The sequence below is a fragment of the Columba livia genome, chromosome 10, assembly GCF_036013475.1.
Source record: "Columba livia isolate bColLiv1 breed racing homer chromosome 10, bColLiv1.pat.W.v2, whole genome shotgun sequence".
NCBI lineage: Eukaryota > Metazoa > Chordata > Aves > Columbiformes > Columbidae > Columba > Columba livia.
In genome coordinates this window covers 11,385,176-11,402,419 of record NC_088611.1, presented here as the reverse complement: position 1 = coordinate 11,402,419, position 17,244 = coordinate 11,385,176, and the positions used below count along the sequence as shown (strand labels likewise).

Sequence of the window (17,244 nt, the reverse complement as noted above, 5' to 3'; positions counted from 1 at the left end):
TTTTTATTTATATTTTTTTTTAACTACAGCAACTAACCAGTCTACTTTGAGGGGAATGCTAATGAGTTCTCTATCACAAATATCATTCTTATTTATCTGAGAGATGTTAATAGAAAAAAACAGTACCTCTGTCTAAACAGAGAGGTTTTATTTATTTTAATCCCCCTCACCAACTACTTAAGTTTGTGAAAAGCTATCAGCTGGATACATTTATCAGAGTAACAGAAGCATTTTTCCTTGATTGAGTTTCTACTTGTACATTTCCCAAAGCAAATAAAATCAGATTGGAATTGAATTAAGGGGCCTCACACAGTGTTTTGTATTGGTTAATTTAATAGGTAAAAAATTCACCTAATCAGTTAAAGCCATACAAATGCATGTCAGTTTGAAACTTCTTTGCTATGTATACAACAAGCAATGCATTTTGGTCATGTGAGCTGTGTTTTTCTGTACATTATGAAACAGAATTACTTTTAAAAATATTCATCAAATTTGAATGAGGGATAAGGGAAGAAAACCTTTTCGATGACTTGATAGTCATCTATCACCAGAGACATCCCAAATTAATTTTAAAATATTTAATATTTTGCCTAATTTTACAGTTGAATTTTTCTGAGGCATCTGCAGAAATTATGTTACCAGCTCCTACTGATCTTCAGTACGAGGAAGTTCTTCAAATGTACACATCAGGGAAAAACAACAACAAAAAACCCAAACAAAAGCGCAACAAAACACAAAAAGTGAATGCCATGAGGATAACAAAGTGTGATGTGAAATATGCAGAGAAATCTAGGATGGGATTTTGGTCCAGTGGAATCCCTCAGCCCTATAGCTCTCCGGGTGGTAAGTGAAAATGTTTCTCTCCTGGTTCTTAATCAGTGATTCAATGTAGTATCTGGTTGGAATTCTCATGTTGTACATTAATATACCAAGACTGTACAAGAAATCTCAGTGAGTCATCAGCTTCATAAGTATTTTCCTCTGCTGCACCGCAAAGCCGCATCTCTCAGTTACCGTGTATGTCAGTAAAAATGCAAAGCCATTTTGCATTTAAATATTTAAGCTAAGCAATTTGATAACACAGGCAACAAGGAGTGGCAAATCTCATCTACTATGATGAATACAAAGGTGACAAATACTAGTAATACTTCAAAGAAAGGTCAGCACTCCAAACAAATTACAGTGGAGCCTTCAGTTGAGGCATTTACTCTCTAAAGCATGAATATATGGTGGATACAAAATTTGAGGATATGAAGTTATTTAGCCTCAGAGTTTGACTTCATGATAGGTAGTGGCACTGAACTTCACAGCTTTCAGCTTGATTGCAGACCATAAATAGTGCACGTGTGCCATATCGAATACACGACCTGATTTCATTCATGTTGAGAATACATCCAGAATAGGAAATAGAGGAAACCAGGATTACCAGGATTTTTTTTTCTTTCATTTCTTTCCAAAGCTTTCTGGGGGGAGGGGAGAGTACGTAGCTGAAACAAAAACTTTGTGTAATGGAGGTTTCAAAGGCCAGCTGTCTGGTCCATGATGGTTTCTGCTTAAAAGATAACATCCTCCAATGGGATTATTTTCCTGGATAAGACAAGAAAGATCTGTTTTCAAAGTCTTGCTGTGAATCAAGCAGAAGAAAGACTTGAAATTATCCAGTGGAGGTGCAAGCTACACTCTCAGTTGACAACATCATCAGGTTTGCAATATTGTAATGATAATGTCAGTCAGGTAACTCTCTGTTTATTTTCTTACCAATATTGATTAGCTGACTATGCAAACATGTTGCGAATGTGTGGCATGAGAAAGCCTTGCTAACGTTTATGAACTGCAAGGTGCTCAGGTCAGCAAGCATCACAAGTTGATGATTCCCAATACACACTTTAATGAAGTCTGACATATAACTTCAGTGTGACCTTGTTTTGTGCAAGAGCAGTTAATATCGTGAGTTACATCAGTAAAACCTGAATGAGGTATTTTTCACTGAAAAGTCTCTGACACCTGCACTACTGTAAATATTCATTGGAAAAACATAACAAATGGTGCTAAGGTTTATGTATAGTAGGACTGGGGGCTGCATTTGTGTTTATGCAGAAGAAACTAAACAATTTAGGATGTTACTTACGAATATAAAATATTAGAAACAGTAATTATATTTGAGTTACAAATGTAGATATGGGAGATATTTGCTGGAGATATTTAAAGAAGTTCAGCTCAGCTAAGAAGTTATGAAGTATGTTACAATTCACCAGTGGACTCTAACAGTTCTTGATGAGATGCTTTTATAGGGTCTGTGCTATATTTAAATACTCATATTCCTTTGGAATCTCCCAGGACATTATTTGGGATAAGAGAAGCATTTTGCCCTTTTTTTCTTAAGAAGAGTTCCCTGGTCAGGGGACAGCAGTTCTTGTTGGCTCAAAGTAGTAATATCTGCATAGTCAAAATGTGATAACATGGCCTTTAAATATTTTTTTTTTTTTCAGTTAGGATTTATTTTCTTTTTAATCTGAAATGTAAAGATTGGGACCAAAGTTTAATTAGTTTTTGGTTTTAACTGCTTGATGGTGGCTGTAGGGACTAGGATATGAATGCTAATTGAAAGGCTGTGGATCTCTGTTATTTGTTCATATTTTTGCCTCCCTGCTTGACTTTATGTCTCAATTGTGTTTCTGAGAACATTCTGGGGTTGTAGATATTCTGTTCTGCAATGAAGACTGCTTATTTTGGGAAAGGAGGAAATTACAGTGAAACAATAAAAAATAAATCTGGAGCCAGTTCACTTGGTTTTAGTGTTCTACTCTTCAAAAAAGTAAAAACCTCTAAAAATGAAAAGAATACTTCTCAAATATATCTACTGAATAAACTAATTTCAAGGGAGGTAGAATTATAAAGCAGAACCCCCAAATGAAATCTGCATTTTTCTTGGAGCATTTTGCATCAGGAAGTCTGTTCTGCTATTTGCATCCTCTTGGAATCAGTTCACCAGCTCTACCCAGTTTCCCTCTACAGGGAACTTCTCCCCATGTCAATGAACATCGAGTCTGGTGAAGGAATACCCCCTGAAGAAACAGCCTCAGCTGGCCAATTGAAATGATAGTTTAAGATAGGTCTTATTACAAACTGAAGATGTGATGGGACCAAAAATCTAAATTCAAGCTCTGTCTCTGCCAGAAATAGTAAAATCTGCACCTGTGTAGTAGAGTAGTGAATGTTTCACTGAAGATGAAAATCACTCCACCTTTTGTTTCTTTCCTTAACATCATTCCATACGCACTGAAAACAGAATATGAGTTGCTGGGAAAAAGCCGTAAGAGCCTTCTGAGTGTAGAGATATGTAGCAGTCTTGGAGTCTGACAATTCCCAATGCACTCTTTAATAAAACCTGGCATGCAACTGTGGAGTAATCTACCTGTCTTTGCTCCAGAACAATAATATTGTGGGTTACATCAATAAGGTCTGAGTCAGTCTTGTCACTGTAAAGATTGTCTTTTCTTGATAACTGTATGGCTCCAGAGACTTATTGGAAATTCATGTTGACTGGTATGGAGTGGTATTTCCTATTTGGATACTCAATAGAGTCACATGATGATCTTCTATCAGTTATATATTTAAATATATCAGCATATCTAGATAATTCTAGCAATCAAGTGTCCTACCCAGAGTCTAGCATGCAAACCCTGCCTCAGCTGTCTTCTGCATGAAGGGTTCAAGCAAGTGTTCCACGTTTGGGGAGATGAAACCAGCGTGTCCTAATTTCAGCAGCAAATGTACTCAGCCAAATGCAGGCCAACCTCTGCTCTTCTGCTTATTAAACAACATTCATCATGGCACAGCTAATGTGGCACAGCTGCATGTGGTAAAGTTGGTATTTGTGTAAGAATGCAAAGATGTATGTCTAAAATATTTTTCCATCATTATTTTTAGCACTTGTCTGTTGCTCAAACATAATATACAGGCAGGCATTGATATTTTAGAGCCTTTATAACATGTGTTCTGGACACACTAAAACCAGTATTTTTTTAAATATCTACATATATTAAAAGAAAAATGCAACTGTATTTCCTGAATTCAGTAACAGTCTCAGTCTGGCTTTACCTTTATTATTGCTTCTTTATTATCTTAATGATGCAGTTTCCATGCAGCCAAAAGACAGAATGACTTTGATGTGAGCTTTGTGCATATTAATATTATTGGCAGAAGCCCTTTGTTTCACCTTTAGTAAGAAAGGGAGGAAAATGTGTAGAAAATATCATGGCATTTATAGGTTAGCAGAATTAGGATTTTGCCTTTTTTTTTTTCTTAGTGCTTCAGTCAGTGACATTTTTGGCTCATCATATGCTGATTTAGACTTACAAAAGGCAACAGAGTGCTTTTATGTTACTCAACAGCCTGTGTTGATACTGGGAGAGGAACAGAGAAGTTGGTATGGATAGATATGGTAGGAATTATGTCATATTTTGTATTCAGGCAACCTGCAGGTGGAATTCTGACCTTACTATTCACAGACATGCACACAATCCAGCTGAAATGTGGTTTCCCACATCTCTCTACATCGGGGTTCTTGCAGGGCTGGAGCTGCCGTGCTGCGGGAGGTGTTTTGCAGATCTTCCTTCTACCTTGGAACAACCCTACAGGACCAGTGGTGAGTTGCCATTTGTCCATGTGCTATATAATCATTACAGAAATATGAAAGATCTCAGGCAAAATGAATATGATATCTAGATTTTTCCAAGCATGTGCACTGAAAAGATAATGTATTTTGTCTTAGTGTGCTGGCATTATAGGTTGAAAATGATTGAGGAATTAGCCTGGACTATCCTTTCATTGACTCTATATGTCATTTTGTAGAATTTCTGAATTCTTGGGTTATGTGTACTCAATGGTATTTTATTAATACACCACCCAGACAACAGAAACTGATGTGTACAGCACAAGATGGTTCGAGGAGAACCTGGGCTGTTGCTCTTGCAGACACGGTATCTTAAAGTCTAAAAGAAATTTAACACTGAAAAAAGATAGAGAATAGAAGAGAAAGTGAGTAAAGTTACAGGAGATGCAATCTAAGTTCAAATAGAATATATACCTTTGCCTTATTGTTAGTACTTCTCTTCTTTCACACGCTTTGCTGATCTCATGTAGTCTTCACTATAAAAAGTTGCCCACAGTTACATTGATACTTCTAGAAGGTGAGTATATGTATGTCAGGAGAAAAGATAACACTCTCATTGAAGGATGATTTAAGATTATTCTTCCACACTTCTGTATGAGATTGGATCTATCGTAACCTTCCTAAACCTTTGTTACCTTTGTAATTTAAACTGACAGGTTAAATGCTAATGCAATTGATAGGGGTGAACAACTGGTCAAGGAACAACCTGATCTGACTGTATAATGCATCAGAGAATTGCAAAAATATGCAGGTCAGATGTAATTTTGACAGAAAATGGTTTGCTGCAAGGGTTTATGTTTCCCTAGATAGTCTTAAAAAGAGTAGGACTATAGTAAGTACCACATTGCTTGAAAAAAAAATCAAGTTAAACTTAATGGAAAAAATCCAAGTTCTCAGTATCCTCAGATTTCATTATCAGTTTTTATTGGAGCTAAGATAATAAGATTATAGAATTAAAAGAAAAGTTATACCCATTTTCTTCAGCTCAGCAGTCCTAATGTGCAAAAAGAAAGCGACACTCATTTCTCACCATAAATACACATTGAAAACTACTTGGAAAAAGAAGTGGTCTCTGACCATATCCAGCCTGATTCGGTCCTTACCAAAGAAGAAATTCAGTTACTTCAACAGGCACTGGGTCATGGCAATTACTTGTAACAGTAGGTAAAAAGACATTATCTTGTGAATTAATCGTGATGTTAATGGTTTTCCACTTGGCATAACACGTATGACTGCTGAGTGAGAGCGGGATGTGAATCAAGTTCCTGGAGCAGCTGCCCACAGAAGCAGTTTCTCTTTTCCAGGTGTAATATGTACTTCAGTGAAAAAGTAATACCTGGGAAGATTGAAGGCAGTTCAATCTACACCGCCTTATTTTCAGTTTAGAGATCTTCCTGAAAAGTAAGAGACCCACGTTTAAACCGCTCTGCTGACTGGCTGAGATGACCCTGAGGCAGAGGGAAAGGGCTACATATTCTGGAATGGAAAGTTGATCAGCTTTTATGATGTCTGACAATACTCTGTGAATACCACCTTTATTTCTTTATATTAATATTTGTGCTTGAAAAAGAACAGTATTTTTTAATATAATTAATTTCCATTTTGGGGCATTATAACAAACTGTTTACTCCAGTAGCTAGGAAATGCCTCTTCTACCACAGACATTGGAGAAGTATCACTTCTTCTCTGAAATCATTCTGAGCAAGAAGAGAGTTGGTTAATCCAAAATTCGTCTGCAGTGACGCTATGCCAATGTATTTTTGGTACCATATTGCTTAAAAGAGTGTCAGTTTGTTTGCCTTTAAGCACTGAAATACCAGAAATTGCTCAGACTGTTGTCACTGTCAACCACTCCTCAGCTTCCCACTCAAAAAGAAACCACAGGCAGGTAGGAAAAGGACCTGAACAAAGAGTGAAATAATAAACATATAACCCTTCCTTTCAAAAAGTTAACTTATTTTTAATATTTTTACGATTTTTTTTTTCTCAGATAAAATGTCAGGGTTTATTTTGTCCTATTGCCTGTGCAAGTGTTCATTGTATTCTTTATCTATATAAATGTTTAAAAAGGAAAATAGAAAGTTAATTCCTTCAGTGTTTTTAGAACCTTAAAAAAAATAATTCAGTGACTACTCTGAAATGGAACTATGTTCAATGTTTTAACCTGCAGAGTAGGTTAACATAACATGAAATAAATTATTTTACCAGACACATAAAAGCTGTCAGGTTTAATACTTAACTGCAGTATCTCCCCTGAATTTTTGATTTCCAGTCACGTATGTGAAGCTCCAGAAATACAGAGACATCAGACAGATTCTGGGGTAAGAAATGTATTTGACTATCCTGAGTCACAAAAGTGAAATTTGGAATGAATAATGCACCTTGTGAATGCTTTTCCCTTTTTAATCAAACATTTCCTAGTCCCCTAAAGTAAAGCTGAGAACAAACTACAGAACAAATATTGAATTTCTATTCTGCAGTGTCATAATTGTGACACCATTTCATTTCTTTTTCAGCTTGTCTGGAACCAGCTTGTCGTTAGCTGGAATTTTATTCCAATTTTTTCCATTTTTTTTCCTTTTTTTGGTGTGTTTCTCTGCAGAAGGAGAATCAGAAATGCAAAAGAAGTGTCTTGACTTTCACAGCCCTTCTATTGTCTACTACTAAAATTTATTATATACTTATTATAAACAATGAAAATTATTAATAGTCTGTCTTCTGATATGTGCTTTATTATGTGACCTTGTTATGGCTAAGATTGCAGTCTCACACTTTGCACTGGTAGCGGTGACCATGGACAGTGAGTCCTTCATTTGAGAGTCCTAAGGAGAGAGAGATCTTTATCTTGGCATATTTCAAGCTAGAAATGACCCTGAATCGATTCTTTCTCTGAAATGCAAACTCCATGTTCAACAGCTCTTTTTTTTAAAAAAAAAAGGAGGGGGGAATATGAAAGAAACCAGGATTTATCCTCAAGATCAACTCTCATTTTCTGTCAGAATTTACCTTATAGACAATAAGTAATCATTATTTGCCAACAGACCCCAGAATCTCATTTTAACTTTCAGGTAACTTATTAGGGCTATAACCAAATCTGAGGACTATTATCATAGCAAAATGACTGTAATGTTCAAGGCTATAATAGTCATCACCTTTTTATCATTCATATTACCATCAGGCCCAGAAACAATGAATTTCTTTAACATTATTCTACCATAACCTTTAACTATATGCATTATTTCAAACATCTGAAATAATCCTTTATATGGCACAGTAGAATAATACATTTGCTGCTCAGTGCACATGACAGTTTGTGAAGCCCAGATTAATGCAAAAATTTAAGTCTGCTCTGCATATCATTAAAATACACCTATTCTTTCAATTGGCCTGTGGAATGACCTTTAAGTGATATATAAGTTGAAGGAACACTAATAGAAAACATAAGGTTCAGTTATATCACCAATATAAAAGTGTTCTGTTTACCTAGTTTTGGAATGGCTTTACTTGGCTAGCTCTCACATATTTTATGTGGAATGTACAACATAAATATTCCATGGTTTCATTATAAAACTGTGCTTGTGATATACCTTTCCAGTGTCTTTTGTGTTCTTTCATGAAATCTTTATTCCTGTTATATCAAGTAGGTGCTAATGCATAATATTAGCACTATACATAGGCCATATTGATAAATAATCATATGTATGCTCCAGCAATTTTGTGCATAAATGCTCCTATATTTAAGTTACCACAGCCTCAGGCCCTGAGTGGATCAAATTTGTAAATACAACACTATATTTCTTACCTCTGTTGAAGTGTATTATGATAACAGTACTGGCATTTATCTAGACTGCTGATATACAAGTTTCTAGGCACAAAAGCAATGCATATTGCATTCTGGAATTTTGTAAAAAAAAATGCTTGAAATATCACCAGAGATCAAGGATCTTGCAAAACACTAAGGGAGCCCTGAGGTGCAGAAGATTCCTACTGAGTACAGAGTGCCTTGGTTCAGGTCCTTGGAGAATATTACCTCTAAAATAACAAGTCTGAAGAAGGCACAATTAAATTCTTCAATGTCATCTTGTCACTCTGAAAACCAGATGCTTTAGTTCAATGAAAGTTCTCAGCAACACAGAGCAGGTTTTTTTAAAGTTTAACTAGTTCAAAGATTTTGAAAATTTCATTTCTGTAACATGAGGTGTGGCTTTCAGTTGTAATAAAGAGCTTAGAATAACTGTGAGCATGTCAATAAGATGCACAGGCTTTAGTTCCTCAGCTAGGTGGGACTGGCTTTCACTTTTCCTGTAGCAAATTTGCCCAAGAGATCTTTATTTCCAGAATCTGTTTGAAGCGTCAGCCTCCACTACCAGTGAAGGTTGAAGCTCAGGTCCTCAGGAGGAAATGCATGATGTTAGGCCTGAATAAAAAGAATATTGGTGATCCAAAGCTATCAGTTGTTCCACGTCTCCTCTGCTGCAGCACACAGCTGGTGGTGATACAAAAATGTAATGTTAGCAAATCTAAATTTATTGGAATATTTCTAAACTGCATTAAGGAAAAAGAATTCAGATATAAAGGATTCAGGAGCAGGATAAGGGACAGCTCTTTTTCTATTGAACATGCAAAAAGTTAATGGACATCTGGTCTAATTTTTCTATGATTTCTAGCATGACCTTTTACAAACCACACACAGTCTGCCCAAGGAAATCACAAAATTATTTCCATTGGCTTCAATGGATGGGAGATTAAGGTCCTAATTTCTCTTTGAATCAGTTTTCTCATTAGTAAATTACCAACCTCAGAGCTTAATGTTTCTAATGCTCTTCAGTATCCTTGAAGGGAAAGTGATATTGTAATGTTAGCTGTCCTTATTGCCAACAGTCACACACCATATAAATCTAGATTAATATGAGCATTTCAGTGGCAATGACAGCACTGTGAAATCTGTATCCATGTTCCCTCTACCCCAGAAGAACCAGGCAAGAGTCAAAAAGATTAAACATTATAGCTAAAGAGAAAGCTGGTTTCTCAGCAGGTAACTTGTATTTCCTGCAGGTTTTACTATATTTTAGGACAGATTTTCATTTGCTGTCATTGTAGCACTCTACTAAGCAACTCATTTCATTCACAGAGTTAATCAGCAAGTTCACTTCACCTGGATTTGAAATTTCTGGAGCTGAGTGTTGACCTTGCTTCAGTACTCAAGGGCTTACAATGTTCAAACAGCATTAAGAAATCCAAGCTCAAGGAGAGTTGTTCATGCTGGCAGTGGCCATCTTTAAATATAAACATCTGAAGGGAGAAGGTACAAATTTCAGAGTGACCTTCAGTGAAGAAGAAACGAAAGACTGACGGCAAAGTTGCTGGTGAGCTAAGTATTTCAAAGAATGCCAATTCTGAACATTAAAAAGGCCCAGCAGGAAGTCATTAAATCTGAGTGATAAAATGGTTTTATTTTAATTTGTTAGCTTGGATGTTCATTAACAATGAAAGGATTGTGGAAAATATCCATCTGTAGCTTGCAGCATGACTTAGATAATAACTGTATTAACCTAGGCAGACTTCCCATCAGCAGTTTCCCGTGGATTGTTTTTTTATCATATGCTACTTGCATCACCAAAAAGGTAAGTTTTTCATATTTTTTAAGTGCCACGGGCTAGACCCGCTGGAGTATTACATTCTCTGTAACTGTGATTTTTTGATGCAAACATTTAAATGTACATCCACAAAATCTCAGCTCAGCTGTCACCAAGCCCTGGAGTGAGTGGCTGCTGCACTGGCCATGCTGGTATTCCTCAGCTGTGATTCCTGAAGGGCCTAATCTAATAGATACCATTGTCTGGACTTCATGCAAAAGACAACTCCCTGTGTCTTTCCCACCTAGATGGTCATTAATTGCATTGCTGACCTGGGAAGTGGCAGACTGGGAGGGTTGAATTCCTGCCTCTGATGTCCTTCCTGGACTAGGCAACCAGTCAAACATCAAGAGCAACTTCTCAGTGTTTCTTTTGAAGTTATTTGACTTGCATAAACTCAGTTGCTATAAAGTTGTCATAAACTCATTGGAATGGGGTTAGAAAGAAGATTTTTTTCCTTTTCCAAGGTGGGTGCTTTAACCTGTAGTCACCAGGGCCCCACTCACTGTAGAGCACTAAATATTGCTTTGTGTCTGTGCTCATATACAGAAGTAAACAGTAGGTAAACCTAGTTTTAGTATAATTCATTATTTGGAAGAAATATGCCTTTCTCTCTCATCCTCACACTCCACTCCAAAACGGTCTCATTTTACCATCACCAATTAAAAAGCCCATCATTGCTCTGTCTCACATATGCTAACTCATACCTACCGTTTCAAACTATCCACATGATTTCAGTATACTCTTCTTAGCCGTCTATGCATATGATCAACCCAGTCTTTGACTCATTAGTTATAAAAAAATTCCCCAGTGGCAGCTTCAATTGTATCCTTGGTGGACAGGTGACCGGTGCTGTGCATAAATCTCGTATCAAATGACTCCATCTCTTTATTGGTGATAACTAGAATGGTAATTCTTAGACTGTGACAGATGGTACAGATATTTTGGGAGATGTTTAAGAGTTTAGGCAGCAGATGAACAATAATTTTAAATATATTAGTGATGTCTAACTAAAATATTTAAATTGTGTGGAAGTCAGGACAGGCTTCAAAACTTGCCTAAGGTACAGAATTAGGACATGTGAAGTAGATATGGATGCATAAGTCTAGAAAGATTTACAGTGTGTCTAATATGCCAGTGGTATTGTCACTACTGGGATTAGAGGTACCCAACAGTCTCCAAAACTGTTTTATTTTCTCTTGGTCAAAATACACCTTGGGGCACAATCTTGAGCTGAGTGCAGTGCTGTTCTTAGGAGAAACATGTAGAGGCTTGAGTGGATCTCCCATTTTTCCAATGACATAATGATATGATATAAATCCCAGTCCTCCTTTCTTCTTACTACTACCTGGTAATGCCAGTGATGGAATATTATTGTTTTCAAAAAAACATTCATGATGTACTTCTTGCCCTGCATGAATGTGCCAGCTGGAACTGCACAGGTTAAAGCCTCACCTCAATCCTTAATTGTAACAGCATGGGAAGCAGACAAGCAGCTTTCCAAAGAAAGATACAGAGGAGAAGTCTGACCAGCTAAAAGGATAAAAAAGGAACAAGCCTAACATGGAGTCTCATTCCCCTGCTTGCATTTCTGATTTTATCAATGTTGCACATTAGGCACTTATTTTAGCCCTAAATTGAACTGTGCACATGCACATACATTGCATATCTTGCACAAAAAGTTTTTTCATAGATATCTCTGTCCTGCAAACACATGAACACTATGCTGGGTGAGGGAGTGGAGGTGTGTATCTCATAGCATTTCTTGGCAAGGAGTCCTTATAGTTTTATCCCTGTGAGAATAGAATGTGCTTTTTCAGTAAATTAAAAAAGAAACTTCCATCTCTGCTGTGGAGTATCACCTGACATGTTGTTTGATTTACTCAACTTATTTTTCATTCCATAATTCTTCTAGTCTGCTCAAATGATCTCATCCTGCATTTGTTTGATGAAGGTTACCACTCTGGAAAAGCCATCTACTTCCACCTTCATTATTATGACTGATATTTCTGCTGCTCTGTTTACTTACCTTTAATCTACTCCAAGGCTAACATTTATTTTTGGTCTCATCCATAAGGAATTCAGAAATACCCTCTCCACTATTCCCCACTTAAGTAGAAGGAATCTTTGTATGAGAATTAATCCTTTTCCTTATATTATTTTAACACCTTAACTTCTAATCTGGTGGCACATCAATAGCTGTGGAAATACCGCACAGTGTAGTCAGAACAACTCCAACCAATTTCAGCCACAGCCCGAGTAACTGGTCACAAGAATAATTTCGAATTGGTGCATGTAATTACCAGCAACTGCTCACCTTTATAGTTTGTTATCCAGCCAACAGTCCTTGGACCAGCAGGCACCGGGAGTAGGGCAGAAACATTCCTATGTTATTTTAAAAAAGAATAATGTTCAAAAGTGCACTGTGTTGAATTAAAGGTTGTCCACACTCTTCAACCTGGTCATATTTCTTCACCATCAGTGTTGTACACATCATTGGCTGTTTCACCACCTGTCTGTGCTCTAGCTGTACATTGCTTTATCAAGATGCCTCTATCTTGTTTGCTACATGTGCCCAATCTAGCTATTTTCTTCCATTGTTTGTCTTTTCATGTTACATCCACCTATTAGCCTAAATTCTGAAAGACAGGAAAATAAGAAAAATTCTATTCCCACAACTGCCATTCACGTTTGCCTACCTTTTTATTGTGAGTTATTGAAATCACATTGACATGACAGGACATTGTTCAAGTACATATTTTGATTTAGAATTTTTCACCTCCCTCATTCATTGCTATCAAAAATGAATTTTAACTATGAGTGATACGTGTATGAACCTGGTGTTTTGCATTCATAATCAGCTAAAGTTATAAGGAATCTCCTGCTGTGGTTAGTCAAGTTATAGCAGACATGAGCAAAATTACTTTACTCATAGCCTGCAATAATTTTAATAATGTTATTTCTATTTCTTTCAAAATTCTGGGAAACATTAGTCAGATAAATGATGCCTTTCGATTACCAAGCATGTTCCCTTCTTCAAACAACAACAGCTTTGGACTGTAAGCTTCAATTCAAGTAAGTGGTTTTTTTTTTTTTTTGGTGTGGTGTTGGTGTTGTTTGGGGGTTTTTTTGTTTGTTTTTTTTGTTTTGTTTTGTTGGGGGGTTGTGTGTGTGGTTTTTTTGTTTGTTTGTTTGTTTGTTTGTTTTAATTTTTTTCCTATCTCAGCTTTGTGCCTGGGTATGTCTGTTCCTCAGTTCTACTGCTATGTTCCAATATGCTAGCAATATTTTTCCTTTTACTGGCTCATTTAACCTATGCAATAAAGTTGCTTGTCATGTCATAAGGTAAGTATTTTCCCTAGAAATTGTTATAGAAGTTTGTATCCAACTGGACATTTCTATTGATTTTTTGAATTGGTATTAGCAGGTCTGTTTCTGCCTTCTTTTTGACAATTGACTTTTAGACCTTCACATCTCTTGAAAGAAATACTGCTGTAAATTGCGATGACCCAATGTAATCTTGATCTGCTCTTTTTCTTCCTTATCCCTCAGTGCTCTACTATTCTAATAGCTTTTCCTATGCTCCTTACAATTAGTTCACAGAAAATTAGAAGCGATAATGATTAACGAACAACTGCCACTCTCTGTCACTGAAGAGCTGCAATTGAAAAGGCACTTTCAGAAGTCAGAGAAATAAGAAGATATTACAGGGACAATGAGCTCTTTAGAGTTGGGCAAAAGAATTGTGAGGAGAAAAAATTTTTCTTGATCCAAGCCCTATTGAGACCTGAGAATATTCCTTTCTGTGTGACACTCACCAAGATCAGACTTTAAAGCAACTTTTCTATCCCTAAATAAATGCAGGGAAATGACTCCATGTCAATTTAGACCACTCATATTTTTATAAATAATCTCATGTTTTTTCATAGGCTTCTCTCAGATCCTTTAAAAGATCTATGAAAATAATTGTTTGTGTTATTAAACCTGTGTAATGATAAAATACCAATATTTATACTCTCACCAATGACTGCCTTCATTGATTGTTTGGTCAGCCTGTTAAGAAGGCCAGTTTATTCTTAATTCAATAGCACAGAAATCCACAATGTCTACTGCATTAGGATAATGTTTTTCCATGTACAATTGTTGCCTTCATTTGTCTGAGATGAAACGAGTAAAAAAGTAAATGATTTTTTTTTTCTTAATTATGGCATAATTACTGAACAACATATATCCCCTTCAAGTGACTGGCAGTAATATTTTGTGACTTTATTTCTGCAACAGTAATTTAACTGGCTTTAAAAAAAATACATTATTCATATCTGAGCATCTTTGGTAAGTGCATAGTTGCTTAACTAGTATGTGTGCCAGCTGTGATATTTTGTTTTCTGAGTTTACTGATGTATAATTTGTGTTCAAAATGCACTATTCGGCACTTTGGGCCTTTCTTGTGAGTATGGAGAGGCATTTTTTGCCACTGTTAAGCTGGATGATGAGAGATGCTGAGGGCCACATTTTTAAGGCTCAGCAATAAGCATAAGCTGGAGGTATTTGCCTACATAGACATTATCAGGTGGTGGGGTTTTTACCTGCAGTTTAGAAAAGTCAAAGTTGATGGTTTCTTGATAAGTAAAATTGACAGAAAGGGAATATTACTTTAGGAAGTAGCATTTCAGGAATACTAGAGAATAATCCCATCTTGTTAGACTGCCTATACCCCTACAGCACACAATGAAAATGGAGAATCTTTTGTTCTTCTTTTCTTTAGGATTTAAAAATAGTCACATCAAATTTAAAGTGGTTACTTTCAGGATAAGAACCTAAAACTCTTTAGCAGAATATTTATATTAATTAGTTCCCTAACCAAGCTTATTCAGAAACGTCCCTGAATGTGGTTTAAAATGCTGTTTGTCTTAGTCTAGGAAAAAGATCAATTCTGTTGTGGAAACACAGTACACAGCATGGGATCACACTAATCAATTTGAGCAGGCCTTGGTAAAGCTATCTATTACTCTGCAATCCAGCAGCATCAAAGCTAATTAATACTTTACTCGGCTTTAATTAATGTATTAGTGGATAATATTTGTGTATAAGCTACTCATAACTCAATAATCCTATTACATTTGCATTATTAATAGGACAGGTATGTGCCTTTGAGTTGATTGATCATAAAACCTATTAACCTAGATTTGTAATATGTCTCCAGTTACCTCCAAGGAAGAGCAGCAAACACCATGGGCACTATAGTAGATAACAGATTCAGTGGTATAAAGGCCTTTTCAGATTCCAGGTGACTCTGACTGAAGAATTACAATGAAAGATACATTTTTAAACCTCATTTGAGCTGATCTGGAAGGTGATAAATATCTAAGACTGAGCACTAAGTGCCCTGGATTATGAGATTCCCAAACTATTTCAGTTCAAACATGCCCTAGAAAGGAAGCAGTAAAACTGAAAAAAAAAAAAAAAAAGGAAAAAACAAAAGGCTAAGTACAGACTAATCTATTGCACACAAGAGAGAATATTCCTTATTCTCTATACCCCACTCTACACACAACTTACTGTGTAGTCGAAGCGTATTTATTTAAATGAATCTGTGGGTTGTTTCAGGTGGGATACGAGTAAATAAGCCAAGTACTTCTCTGACGCGTGTTACAGAAGAACAATATTTTGCAATTTCCCTCCTAAAGGTTTTATGTTCTACAAAGAGAAATTAAAAAGTACTTCATCCTCTTCAGCAGCCTTCGAAGCTTTTGCTTATTTGTACCTCTTTACAACAGAGGACAGATAATAATTCTGAAAGGCAAAAGCAACATTCAAACACTATGGAGAGAACACACAGTCAGATGAATTCCATGTGAACAATAATTAAAAAAAAAAGATATGAAGAAAAAGCAGTTCATTCCTTTGGAGACTCATCTTTTTTAATGCACTATTTCCACAGGATCTTCTAATTGCTTCTTATGGGATTGAACTGTTTTCTCCCGCAACCTTGGTTTAAAAATTTGTTGTACTGGTTGGTAGGTTGTTGTTCTGCTTTTTTATTTTTAGGTTTGAATAATTGTTTTCTTGTGCTTTTTCTCTGAGAGATTTCCCCCATATCTCACATGTTCTCATTCACGTTGTTACTATCAATGAAATTTAAGCTTATATGATGCTGTAAAGCTGAATCCTCTTTTATTGTCATACTTTCTTACACAGCGGGACAGCAGTGAAAGCTGCTGGTTGATCACTTCTGAAGTCGTACATGTGGGCAGGAAGATGTGCCATTAATTATCCAGTGAGGTGTACCTGCATGATTAACGTGAATTCATTTTCCATTTTGCACTCTATTGCTTCTGTAGTTGCAATACCTTTGTTACAACTACGTATAAAGGGAATTAAAGGGGAAATAAGACATTCTGTGTAAAACCTCAAGCAAAGGACATGGATATTCTGGCAAAAAAAAAAAAAAAAGGGAGGCAAGATCAGGCAGCAATGCCTCTGTTCCCAGTCATACTGCCCAGATGTTTCTCATCTTTTCAGGCTCAGCTCTTTATTGTCAGCTGCCACATGACAAGTTGAAACGTTAAAGCCTAATAAGTACGTACAGCAATCTGCCATGAAACTGAGAAAAATAAGGAAAACAACACACTTTCACCTTTTTCATGGAGCTTTGATTTAACTGGTTAAAACTGTTCCTCTATTTTGCATGGGCTGAGCAAATCACTCATTGTAAATAATGTATTAACCTAATTTCATCACTTTTATTCTGTGAAATGTTCCTGAGTAGATGTAAATGTATTTCTTCAAAAATATATGGATACTTGAAAGCAAATTACCAGATATTTTATCTGCACGTGATTGATAGTTACATATAAATAGGTAATACTGTACATTGGGAAAGTCTAATGTTACCATACCATATACTATTTGAGAAGCATTTAAGAAATAACT

General features: G+C 36.2%; 1 long non-coding RNA gene across 5 annotated transcripts in view; it reads right to left on the bottom strand.

Moving 5' to 3' along the window:
* Positions 1-803: 803 nt before the first annotated feature.
* LOC135580455 (uncharacterized) overlaps positions 804-17,244 on the bottom strand; it is a 142,233-nt gene continuing 125,792 nt past the window's right edge. For 4 of the 5 annotated variants that reach the window (XR_010475081.1, XR_010475079.1, XR_010475083.1 and 1 more), the window contains 2 exons: positions 12,629-12,696; positions 9,750-9,967 (listed from right to left, as the gene is read on the bottom strand). This is a non-coding gene — a long non-coding RNA (uncharacterized LOC135580455). Of the gene's footprint in view, positions 1,588-9,749; positions 9,968-12,628; positions 12,697-17,244 lie in introns of those variants that run through there. The other variant, XR_010475082.1, reaches the window with a different exon arrangement.